Genomic DNA, 12,105 nt, shown 5'->3' with positions numbered 1-12,105 from the left:
CAGCAGTAAATCTCCCATTCATCCACTTTCTATAAAATGACAGGGTCTCATAGTTTTCTAAGACTGAGTAGTATTCCATAGTGTATATGTGCCACACTTTTTCAATCCATTCATCTGTTTGTGGACATTTGGATTGGTTCCATGTCTTAGTAATTGTGAATAATGCCACAATAAACATAGGTGTGCAAGCACCTTCCAACTGAGCATTCTCTTATTGGATAAATACCATGAGTGGAATTCTAGATCATATGGTAGTTCTATTTGTAGATCTTTGAGGAACCTCCATATTGTTTCCACAGTGGCTGGACTAATTTACACTCCTACCAACAAGAGTTCCCTGTAGGAGAGCTCCCTTTTCACCACAGTGTCACTAACACTTATCTTTTTTTTTTTTTTTTTTTATTTTTCGCTTTTCTGCTTTTTTTGTTTTTTAATCTTAGCCATTCTGACTGGAGTTAGACAGTATTTCATTGTGATTTTTATTTGCATCTCCCTTATGATGAGGAATGTTGAGCATTTTTCATATGCTTTTTGGCTGGTTGTATGTCTTCCTTAGAGAGTTGTTTATTTAGCTCATGTTCCCATCTTTTAATTGCATTGATCATTTCTTTTTTTTCAGGTAAGCTGCTTGAGTTCCTCGTGTACTCTGGTTGTCAGTCCCTTATCAGAGGCATAGTTTACAAAAATATTTTCCTATCTTGAGGGTTGTCAATTCACTCTAATTACTGTGTCCTTTGCTGTGCAGAAACTTCTTAATCTGATATAATCCTACTTGTTTATTTTTGGGATCATCAGTTTTGGGGAGTCTTGGCATTAACATTTAATTCTCATCTGATGAAGTTATTTTGATCAACGGGACTGGGGAGAAATGTTCACATACTGAAATGCTCACATTGTAAGCTAAACAATGCGATTGAACGTATATACAAACAGAAATAAATTAAGAAAAAAACACATTTCATTCTCATTGCTTGCTAATATTCCATTGAACAAATGTACCACAGTTTGTCCATTCACCCACTGAGGAATATTTATGTTGTTTTCAGTTTGGGTTAATTATTAACAATTTTTTTCTGAGGATTCATGTAAACATTTCAATGTGAACATCAGTTTTCACTTTTCTATTGTAAATACCTAGTATGGTATTATTGAATCATATACTAAGAGTAGGTACACCTTTATAACTATAAAACTCTTTTTAAATAAAAACTTGTATAAATTATGTTATTTATTATTGTGATTAGATTCACAGTCAAGGTTGTCTTCACTATTTTGTTAACATGAAATGAAATTATAGTTATAAATAACAATAATAGTATGTTTAACAGGAATGAAAGAATATTTGTCTTAAAATGCAAGATTTTGTTTGTTACATAGCTTTTTGCCATGCAATTACCCTGTCAAATATTTTAGTTTCGAAAGTGAGAATTACTTTTGCTGTTGATCTTTAAGGGCTGGAATGTTTAAGTGCAAGATCATCGCCTTTAAGAAAAACCGATGTGATCTATGATGTATGTCTCCCACACAAGAGGGAATCAAGAATTACAATTAACATGAAAATCATGTATCTGACTTCTGCAGAAGAGTTTTCAGCATACTTTATCAAATGATATTTGATTCATTGTCCTACTGTATAGTCTGGATGAGTCCTGGTATTTTCTCCTTGGCGGTCTCACCTTCCCACATCGTAGCAGTACAGGTGTGCACATACACATACATGATGATACAAAAGGAGATGTAGTAAATTTACTCTCTAAATTTTGGCTCTAGTCTCCTTGTCCATACTAGTAGGTAGGTACACAGGCAGTTATACTACTTAAAGAGATGTAGAAAGTAAAAAACATTTTCAATTGGTGTGGAAGTAATTGAGGGAAAACAAAAGCACTGAACAGCGTTACCAGAATTAATAAGGACGTTAGGCTGCCAACAACTAAATTTATGAGTTGATCCATAGTCGACGTTTCCCATAACAGAGTCTGTTGTCTGGCCCCCACTGGGCCATAGGTCCTGGAAGTATAGTCCTCCACTTTGGGATCTCTTAAATTCTAGTCAGGCTACTCAAAAGTGAGCTGGCATTGCCTCCCTAAGCCTCAGTTCTGCAATACCAGTGCCTTGGTTCAGGGCATGCACATGTCGGGACCCCTGGGGTCCAGGAAGTCCCAGCAGTGGTGGAGGGTGGGTGCTAACAGGAGGGGACCATTCTGCTGGGGTCCGCCTCTCTTCATGTCCAGCAGCTTGGCGTCCCCAGGCACCGGCACTCTAGGGAGTCCTGGCAGCACCAGACTTGGCTCTGCGTCCACACCTCACCAGGATTAGGGCCTAGCCTCAGCGACGCTGGCAGGAACATGTGGAAGAAACAGACCAGCGCCTGCAGAAAGCTGGCGCAAGGCCCGGACGCTGCGCTGTGAGTTCCCTGTGAGCTCCCAGGCCTGCATCTAATGAAACTGTCAAACTCTTACCCAGAGTAGCTATGTCACTATGTGTAAGTGTTCCAGTTGTTCCACATCCTCACCAGTACTTGGATTATCAGCACTGCCTTTTGGTTTTCTTTCTTGTTTATTGTTTGATGTCATGTACTATAATATTTTCCCCAGGTGACTGTCCTGAAGCCAGCCATGACCAATTAGGGGACAATTAAACACCAGTAACTCTTACTTTGCTTTTTAAATACATTTTTATACAGTATGGCCACAGCTCAAAATAATGTACTTATTTTAAGTATATAGCTAAAGAGTTTTGACTATAGTCAAGATACATACTTCCATTGCCTCAAAAATTTCTTTTGTGCCCCTTTGAGTCAACCACCCCATTACTGAATCCACCCAGCCATAAATCTACTTCCTGTCACTAGCGATAACTTTTGTCTATTTCATAGCTTCATAAATCATTCTTTAAAATTTTTTCTACTGTAGGGCCAACAGATGGTTTAGAAATTTAGACGCTGAATGTCACATGGCTGGCTGTGCTATTTGAGTTTCAAACTCAGCAGCTTGAAAATCATGCTGGGCGTGTGTACCTGAGTGCCCCAAATCCTAAGAGGAGTCTGCACCAGATGGAATTGCAGTGTGGCCATCCCCTCTAGGGGATCATTTCTCACTTTCTCTGTCTCTCTAAGGTTAGCCCATGCACCTTATGACAAAAACTAAAAACAAACAAAAACTTCTACTGTGTGTATAATTAAGTATAAACATAATATTGGATAGAGAGGTAGATAGTGAAATAATTATTACAGTCATGCCCGTTAACATATCTATTACTTCAGATTACTTATTTTGCTTATGAGTATGATGAAAACACCTAAAATCTACTGGTAGTAAATTCCCAGTTTAAAGTATAATATTATTAATTATGGCCCTCATGCTATATTGAATCTCTAGACCTTTTCTTCTTACATAAAACTTTTCTGCCCTTTAATCTACATATCCCCAAACTACACATGACCCAACTTATTTCCTGGTAACTACTATTTGACCTTCTCTCTATTTTAATTTTACTTTTTAAAATTCAACATAGAAGTGATATTATGCACTGTTTTTCTTTCTCTCTGGCTTATTTCACTCAGCACATCTGCCAGATTCATCCATGTTGTCATAGTGGAAAGATTCCTTTTTTTTCTTTTTGAGGTTTTTGCCATAGAGCCCATGCACTCACTGGAGAGACAGACAGAGACAGAAAGAGGAAAAATGAGGAATCACCCCCTGGGGAGATGGCCACTCCACAGTCCTTTGTCCTACATTCTCCTCTGGGATTTTGGGCATGCACATACGTGTGACTGGAGTGATTGTTAAGCTGCCAGGTCCAGGACTCAAATCACTGTCAGTCATATGGGAGTCCAGTGCCATAACTGCCGGGGTCCGGCCTCGGCAGTGGAGGGTGGCTCGTACACAGGAAGGCGACACGGGTGATCAGAAACACAAAATTAGACTGAGACCTCTTTGCTCCTTAGCATGTTCTCAGCCGGCCACAGCCATAGCTATTAGTGGCCGCGCTGGCGGCCGTGTAAGATGGAGGTCAAGTTGTTTTTGAACTGGGAACAGATTTAAACTGTTTCTGTGAGACCAGCTCGGGCAGGGTCAGGGCAGAGAGATTTCCATGCAGAGCAGATAACAGGTGACTTATGCCTGATCCCTATATCACTTGCATTTCTCCCCAAAAGGAGTGAGGCCTTGCTTAAGTTCCACGGAACCTCTTCCATCTATAAATGATTTTAGAAATATGCTTTTCGGGCTATGCTGGAATGTAAGAACTCCATTGTGCAAACGTGTGGCAGCTCTAATTTATGCAGGTGGGAAGAGAATGCTATTGCTCTCTACAAAGCAGTAAGATCTGTCCAGTCCAGCATCTACTTTCATGCATCGCAGGAAGCTCCATTTCCACTCCTGACAAGTCCATCTCAACTGGCTCAAGCTGTGAGGAAAGAAGCTATTGCTGGGTGAGGCTCTTGACAGGGAGACAGCTATAACAGGTGGCTAGGCGGGACTGGGAAGTAAGTGCTTGTTTATGTCTTCCAATTCAGCACATCTGAATTTCAAAACGTAAACATTTTAAGGCAATCTAGAAGGAGAGAATAATAAAGTTTGCTTTTCAAAGTAAGCAAGGAATGAAAGGTTCTTAGCAAATCCATACTCCTTGCTCGCCCTTCTCTTGGAGAGGTCCCCTGCCTGAATCCCTGCTTTCCTTGCAAATGCCCCGAGGTGTCTGAAGCACAGCAATTTCAAGCGATCTGCACTCACAGCCAGAGTTGGTGGAAATGGAGCTGTCAGCACTGAAAATAGAGATGCTTTGGTAGAAATTAAATAACAAAGTAGGTGAAAGTGCATTGCTCTCCATAGGTTCATGGTGGATAATATTATTCATATCATATTCCCTTACACCAGGCTGCAAACTAATTTTGAAAAACAATTGTCAATAGATGTGTGGCTGCTAGAGCTAGTGCTGCTGGCAAGAGCTGGGATCGATGTGCATGTTACAAAGCTACCTCTTTCATTTTTTTTCCCTATATATATATATATATATATATATATATATACACACACACACAGATATATATGTGTATACACACACACACACACATACACACACACACACACACACATATTTTTTTTTTATTTATGAAAAGAGAAATGTGCTCGCTTCGGCAGCACATATACTAAAATTGGAAAAGAGAAAGACAGAAAGAAAAAGACAAGCACCTTCAGCAGGGTCTTCATGCCATTATCCACATCTAGCCCCAGTCAGCCAGGATCACAGGCACATGCATAAACTCAGTTTGCACAAGGAGACCTTGGAATACACAACTGAAATATTCTCATATGCCTTCAGCATCATAGAGCCTCTCATAACTGCTGCACTACCACAGGGGTCCAGTTGCATTCCTTACTGCCAATAAAAATCTGTCCAATTAAGAAATCTCAGAAGTAGGGGCACACATGCACACACTTCGGGATATTTATCAAGCTATCATGTCCAGTACCTTTACACGACAGTTGGCCGTGGGAACTCCAGCTGCTTTACACAGGATGCCACTGGCTTGTCCCAGAATGGTTGTTATAGAAACAAACCAACCCACTGTAACACATGGAGAGGATATGAAGAAAAAGGAACCCTATACTCTGTTGATAGCAATGTATATTTGTATATATAGGGACATGTTCAGAGAGAGGCCGTGAGGATGTGTGGACATGCTCTAAACAAACATCATCTGTCCCTTTGGGCTATGGCAGAACCTTGTATCTTGTCCTTTCCTTGACCCTAATTGTAGGCAGAGAAAAGGGTAGAATTTTCCAGGGGCCTTCCAACAGCTACATCTGATGGAATTCAGGAAACATCCTGACCTCAATTAGCAAAGTCCAACCCCTGCTCTGCCTCTGTAAGATTCTTTAGCCTTATCAACACCCCCTTTACTGTTTGCAAGGAAGTATCCTCCCCACACCTACAGCTAGGCTTCTCTTTATTAGATAATTTTATTGGTATTTCTCTTTGGTATGGATGTAGCCAAGAGATACACCTAGCCCAGTGTGTCTAAGCCCTTATAGATTTGTTACCTGCTTTATGTTGTCTGTAACATACCAACTTATCTATGGAATGTCATGAAATACATGTATGTAGTGTTGCTTTGCCCTATAAATAAAGGCACTCAGTTTGTCTGGGTGGTGCAAGTTGCGTGGGCTGCTTAGGCTCAGGCCTCCTGTGTCCATCGCTACTCTGACTCTTTGTCTCTTTCTGCTTCCTCTTAGATCGAGCTAAGTCTGGGGCAGACGCCGACAGGTATAGTCATTGTGGAAAATAAATGGAGGTTCCTCAAAAAATTTAAAAAGAACTTCCACATGCTCTAGTGATTCCACTACTGAATATATATTTCCTTTCCTTTGAAAGAGATAGGTGCACTCCCAAGTTTATTGCAGCACTATTCACAACAGCGATGATACAGAATAAGCCTAAGTGCCCATCAGTAAATGAATGGACAGAGAAAACGTGTAAATACATAATAGAATACAAATCATCCCAAGAAAAAGAGAGAATGAAATCCTGTCATTTATCATAATATGGACAAACCCAGAGGGCATTATGTAAATAAAGTTAGATAAGCCACACTGAGATTGATGAACACCACATATTGTCATTTACATGTGGAATCTAAAGAAAATGAAGTCATAGAAGCAATGTATGATAGTGGTTACCAGGGCTGAACAGTGGGGAGGTGTGGAGACAGCGGTGCAGTGATGCTAGTTTTCATTTAACAATGTACTGTATCCCTGAAAATTCCCAAGAGAATAGGTTCTGAGTTTTCTCACCACAAAAAGTGATGTGTGTAGAGTAACACATTTTTTAACTAGCTTGATTTAGTCATCTTCTATGTACACATATATCAACATGTCATATGGTACACCATAAATATATACTATTTATATTTGTCAGTTAAGACTTTAATTTTTTAAGGAGCCAGCAGGTGGCATGGTGTTTAAAGCTCTGGAATTCCCACAGGGATGACTGGTTCAAATCTTGGACCTGGCAGCTCGCTCTCTCTCTCTCTCTCTCTCTTTTCCCTCTCTCTCTATTTCTCTGGCAAAACTCATGTGAAAAAAATTATGAAAATAAAATAAATAATTATTTTTAAAAAGACTTAATTTTTAAAATTATAAAGGGAAAAAAGATAAGGCAGAATCTATAAGAGAATACAGATTAAAAGGAAGAAACTCAGTTTTGCTTGTTTTAAATTTACAGTGGAGGATACCAAATCACATTTTTATGTAGAAGGGAGGGAGTGCAAAGAGTGAGAGATGGGGGAATTTTTGACAAATGTACCCTTCTGATATCCCTTTATCAAGCAAGACCCCTAAATAGCATTATTAGTCTTGCCATTAATCTAAGCTAGCAGCCTCCCAATAGTATTTTTCAGCATTTGTAACCTGTAAACTTTCCTGTACCATTCTCTCAGGTCTGGGTGACAGGATAAGGGTGGCGAGCTTACAAATTTGTGGCACTAAATCATCCAAATTACCACCTAAAGAGGAAGGACCACGTAGGGCATTCTCACACATGGGACAACTCACTTCAGAACCAAAGTGTAAAGTGCTGACGTCAGTATTGGAAGCTGAGAGACTTTAATTTGGGTCAAATTCAAGAAATCAAGAAGTATCTAGTAAATTCAGGTTATAGTTCCAAGGGTTTAGTTTATGTACTCAGAGATTAAACTGCTGTTTCTAAGTTCTTGTTAAAGTCTCTAATTTACTTTTTTTTAATCATTTTTATTTCAAGTATGTTTTTAAAATCATACATGGGGTTTTATAATCTAAAGATGAAACATTTATTTTTCAAAGCTTTGGAATTTAACGAGCAGTTCCAGATCGTGCTTTCCAAATCTAGTCTTCCTTGCTATTTCTCAGATTTCTGAGATCTAATATTTCAACTACTCCTTCTAAAGGTACAACTTTAAATAACTGTAATACATTTGTTGATAAGAGTTTTCTCAAAGTTCATCAAATAAAAAGAATAGATTCTGTCCAAAGATTCAGCAATGAAGGAAGAAATATTAAACACCGACAATAAATCATTTGTTAATTTTAAAAATAACAAAATAAACAGTGCTGTTCTTTCATAAAAGATAACAGTAAACTGATTTAAATTATTGTTGTAGACTTTAGTAGTACTTTCTTTCCTACACAGTCCTTGATCCAACTTAAAGATCATTTATGCAAAGTCACCATCAGGATAGGATATACCAAATAAAAACCCCGAGTATTAACATGGCCCTACCTGTGCTATTGCAAAGAGGAACAGATTACTTTGAAGAAAAGAATGCCTTAATAACTTCCCTCAAATGTTTATCCAAACAAAAAAGAAAATAGAAATTTTCTTTCCTTTGTAAGGAAATTTTCCTTTAAAGATCATACCTTATTTGTTTTCTTTTCTTAGTTGCCTAATCCAATACTTACATTTTTAAATTCTGCATGTCAATGTACTAAAAGTTCTTTTTCAAATCATCTTCCATGACCCAGAACACCAGAGCAACATTAAGTTGCACTGTTTGATCCTAGAGAAGTAAGAGAGGAAAATCTGAAGACAGGTATTCTCGCTGCTCCGAAGACGATCAGGTTTTTAACATGTGAGCAACACAGAACTCCATTCCCCTGGAGCTCCTCAAACTCCGAATGCTTTCACTTAGTAAATCAATATATTATCCTTAAAAATTAAAGTTTGGTCTCTAGGAAAAACTGTACAAAAATTATTCCCCTCTCCCCAAACAATGACTGAAACAGCTCTAATCACCCTCTCTTCTCCCTGCAAAAACAGGGAAGCAAGTGAGGCTAAAGCCTTTAACTCTGAAATTTCCCCTCCTAAAACACTGCTGCTAGTTCCTCAAAGATGCAGGTCTATGTTTTTCTTTCTCCAATACGTCCCTCGTTTATAAGCTTATTTACATACATGCATGCGTGCACACATACTTGTACACACACACTCTCTCTCAAGTAAGACACTCTTTTGTGTTTGTTGATAAATTATGATTATGAACTAGGTGTATACAGGGTTTCATAGGTGCTTTGTAAACATCAGAGTCACTGGGGTCCTTTTCTCCAAAAGCCAAAAGTCAAGTTATACAATCAGGGATCACTACTTTCCCAGATACTGTTCCAGGCTGCATACTGAGGAAGGGCAGGGAAGAAGTCCTCCTAGCTGATGTTCATGTGGGAAGGCACAGAGACCATCTCAGTCAATCTGACGTGCCAGGGAAGAAAGCCTAACGTGCTGCCTGCAGGACCAAACTTCAATAGTAAACCAGGACCAGGGCAAACATGTGAACTGAGTAAACTGCCTAACATCTCTGCATCCAAATCTGTGCATCTCTTTTGCTGCTGGGCTACTAACTGGCCAAAGTCCTGACTAGCTCTCACAGAATCGCTTTTCCATCTTCTGGGGACAGCACCTTCACTCCTGAATGGCAGTTTAAAACTTGATCAACTTTGAGGGAAAAACAAAACAAAACAAAAACAAAAAATCTTGATCATCTTTGTCATTACTATTTGCAAACTCTGGTGAGTATTTGGAACAATCTAGGCCCAGAAGTTCCTACATCAATACAGACCCAAACACAATCACGCATACACGCACACATACACATGTTCACACGTACGTCTTAATATACACCAAACTTTGAATTAATCCACAACCCCCCACTCCCCAGTCTTAACCATTAATGACTATAACTGAAACTCTTGCCAAATCCCCAAAACGAGAAATCTTATAGTACCATAGCTAAGTTTTAACCAATTATAAATTCAACTAGAAACAGATTTTAGCCAAAGTCATAACAAATGCAATTTTTAAAAAGTTCATTTTTTAAAAAATTTTCAGGCTTAGTGGACTAGAAATTTTTTGTTTTATTTATTAGTTTTCTAAATGTTACCATGATGCTGACATAGCACCTAAATTAAACAAAAATATTTTTGAGAAGAAAACTATAAGTAAATCAATACAGAAAAGTTAATGTAGGTTATAAATAAAGTAAGGCACTGAAAATGCCTAGATGAGTCAAATGATTCTGTAAACATACAGGTTTGGCCCTGGCCTTTCTATTAATTAGTAAGTTTATACATGCAAGCATCTCGACCCAGTGAGAATGCCCTCCAAGTCTATAGACTGAAAGGAGCGGACATCAAACACACTCTACAGTAACTTATAATGCCTTGCTTAACCACACCCCACGGGCCACAGCAGTGATAAAAATTAAGCCATAAACGAAAGTTATGACTAAGTTATACTACTCAGGATTGTTAAATTTCTTGCCAGCCACTGCGGTTATAGGATTAATCCAAATTAATAGATTATGGCATAAAGCATGTTTAAGAGTAAAAACCAATGAGGTCAAATAAAATCCAAGTTGTAAAATGCTACAGATTCACTAAGAACTATAACGAAAGGAAGCTTACAAATTCTGGCTACACAACAATTAAGACTCAAACTGGGACTAGATACCCCACTATGTTTAATAATAAACTTAAGTGATTATAATAAGAAAATTACTCGCCAGAGGATTACGTGCCATAGCCAGAAAATCAAAGGACTTGGCGGAACTTTATATCCGCCTAGAGGAGCCTGTTCTGTAATCGATAAACCCCATCACACCTCACCACCTCTTGCTAATTCAGCCTATATACCGCCATCCTCAGCAAACCCCAAAAAGGACATAAAGTAAGGTCAACTATGTACATAAAAAGACTTAGGTCAAGGTTATCCATCAATCTGGAATTATTTCTTTCCAAAATACCTTGATGGTGATAGATGCTAATGTAATAGATGCCCACTGCCATAGGCCACACCACCAGGCTTGCCCTGTTGGAGGAGCAGGAAGGACTGTGAAAGCAGCGCCGCCACCAGATCCAGTGCCAAACCGAACGAGAAGCCAGGACATGAGCGTGTGGTGCAGGCGGCGCAATGTGTGCAGCATCCGCCTCCCCAGCTCATACAGGCAGGTCAAACTCTCCTGGCGCTTGGGCGCCCTTTCCTCCCTAAAGCCCTCACTCCCGGAGTTGGGGCTTTTTACCCACCCCTGCGGCCGGCCTGGCTATAGCTACGTGTCCCCGTGCCCTTGGCACCTGAACCCCTTTCCACTGCCAACACTTCAGCTTGCCCACGCCAGCTTCTTTTTTTTTTTTTTAAAGGATTATTTCATTTTATTTATTTATATATGTACTTATTTATTTAAATTTGACCAGAGAAAGATAGAATGAAAGAGACAGAAAGCGAGCTGCCAGGTCTGGAACTCAAACCATGGTGGGCCATGTGGGAGTCTAATGCCCTTAACCATTGAGCCACCTGCCAGCCCCTCTAATTTACCTTTAAAAGCTGACAGCGGTTGTTGTTTAGGAGTATCATGGAGAAAGAAAAAAATATCAACAGGTGTATATATACCTACAATAACTTTTTGCATAACAGGCTCTAAAAAATAATAAAAAGAAACGAGTACTTTGAAAGTCCTAGGTAAAGTCCTTGGTAGTTTCCATAAACTGTAGCATTAACAAGGCTAGGTAAAAATAAAACAAAACTGTAGATGTCACGTATACACATTTCTTACTCAGAGCAAGATAAATACATGTAGCTGGACAGTTAATTTGACATTTTATTTAAATCCCCTTCTACTATATGTTTTTCTTTTGAAAATAATTATTAAAGCTATAAAATCAGAAAGAAAGGCAGCCCTTCTCCAGAGAATTTTTCTAGTGTGTATGTGTATTTCTTGCTCTCTCTCTCTCTCTCTGTGTGTGTGTGTGTGAGAGAGAGAGAGAGAAAGAGAAAGAGAGACAGAGAGAGTGAATATGTTTGGGGATTTCTATGAACATATAAATATTTAGATTAATTTTATTTGTCCTTATGATTGTGTGAAGTCATTTTATTGCCATCATATAAATGAGAGAATGAAGTACAGGTCAGAGTCTCCTTCCCTGAAACTGCCAGCATTACAGCTGCTCTTATATCCCTGTTACTTGCAGTGCATGGAGGAAGGCAACTGGGTGGTCTGACTGAAGTTTCCAGCTGATAGGCTTCAGTATTTCAGAGGGGGCTCAAGAGAAAAGTGCTGGCCAGCATAGCGTGTGTAAGTGCTATTTT

At 39.1% G+C, this 12,105-nt stretch overlaps 2 pseudogenes; both read right to left on the bottom strand.

The window, feature by feature from the left end:
- Positions 1-1,672: 1,672 nt before the first annotated feature.
- LOC114005898 (transmembrane protein 243 pseudogene) lies at positions 1,673-6,197 on the bottom strand (annotated as a pseudogene).
- Positions 6,198-9,101: 2,904 nt separating this feature from the next.
- LOC102471420 (dehydrodolichyl diphosphate synthase complex subunit NUS1-like) overlaps positions 9,102-12,105 on the bottom strand; it is a 4,109-nt pseudogene continuing 1,105 nt past the window's right edge.

Source organism: Tupaia chinensis, unplaced genomic scaffold (genome assembly GCF_000334495.1).
Source record: "Tupaia chinensis unplaced genomic scaffold, TupChi_1.0 Scaffold144883_1, whole genome shotgun sequence".
Classification (NCBI taxonomy): Eukaryota; Metazoa; Chordata; class Mammalia; order Scandentia; family Tupaiidae; genus Tupaia; species Tupaia belangeri.
Note: the sequence above shows the minus strand (reverse complement) of the source record. Positions and strands in the feature narration are given on the sequence as shown.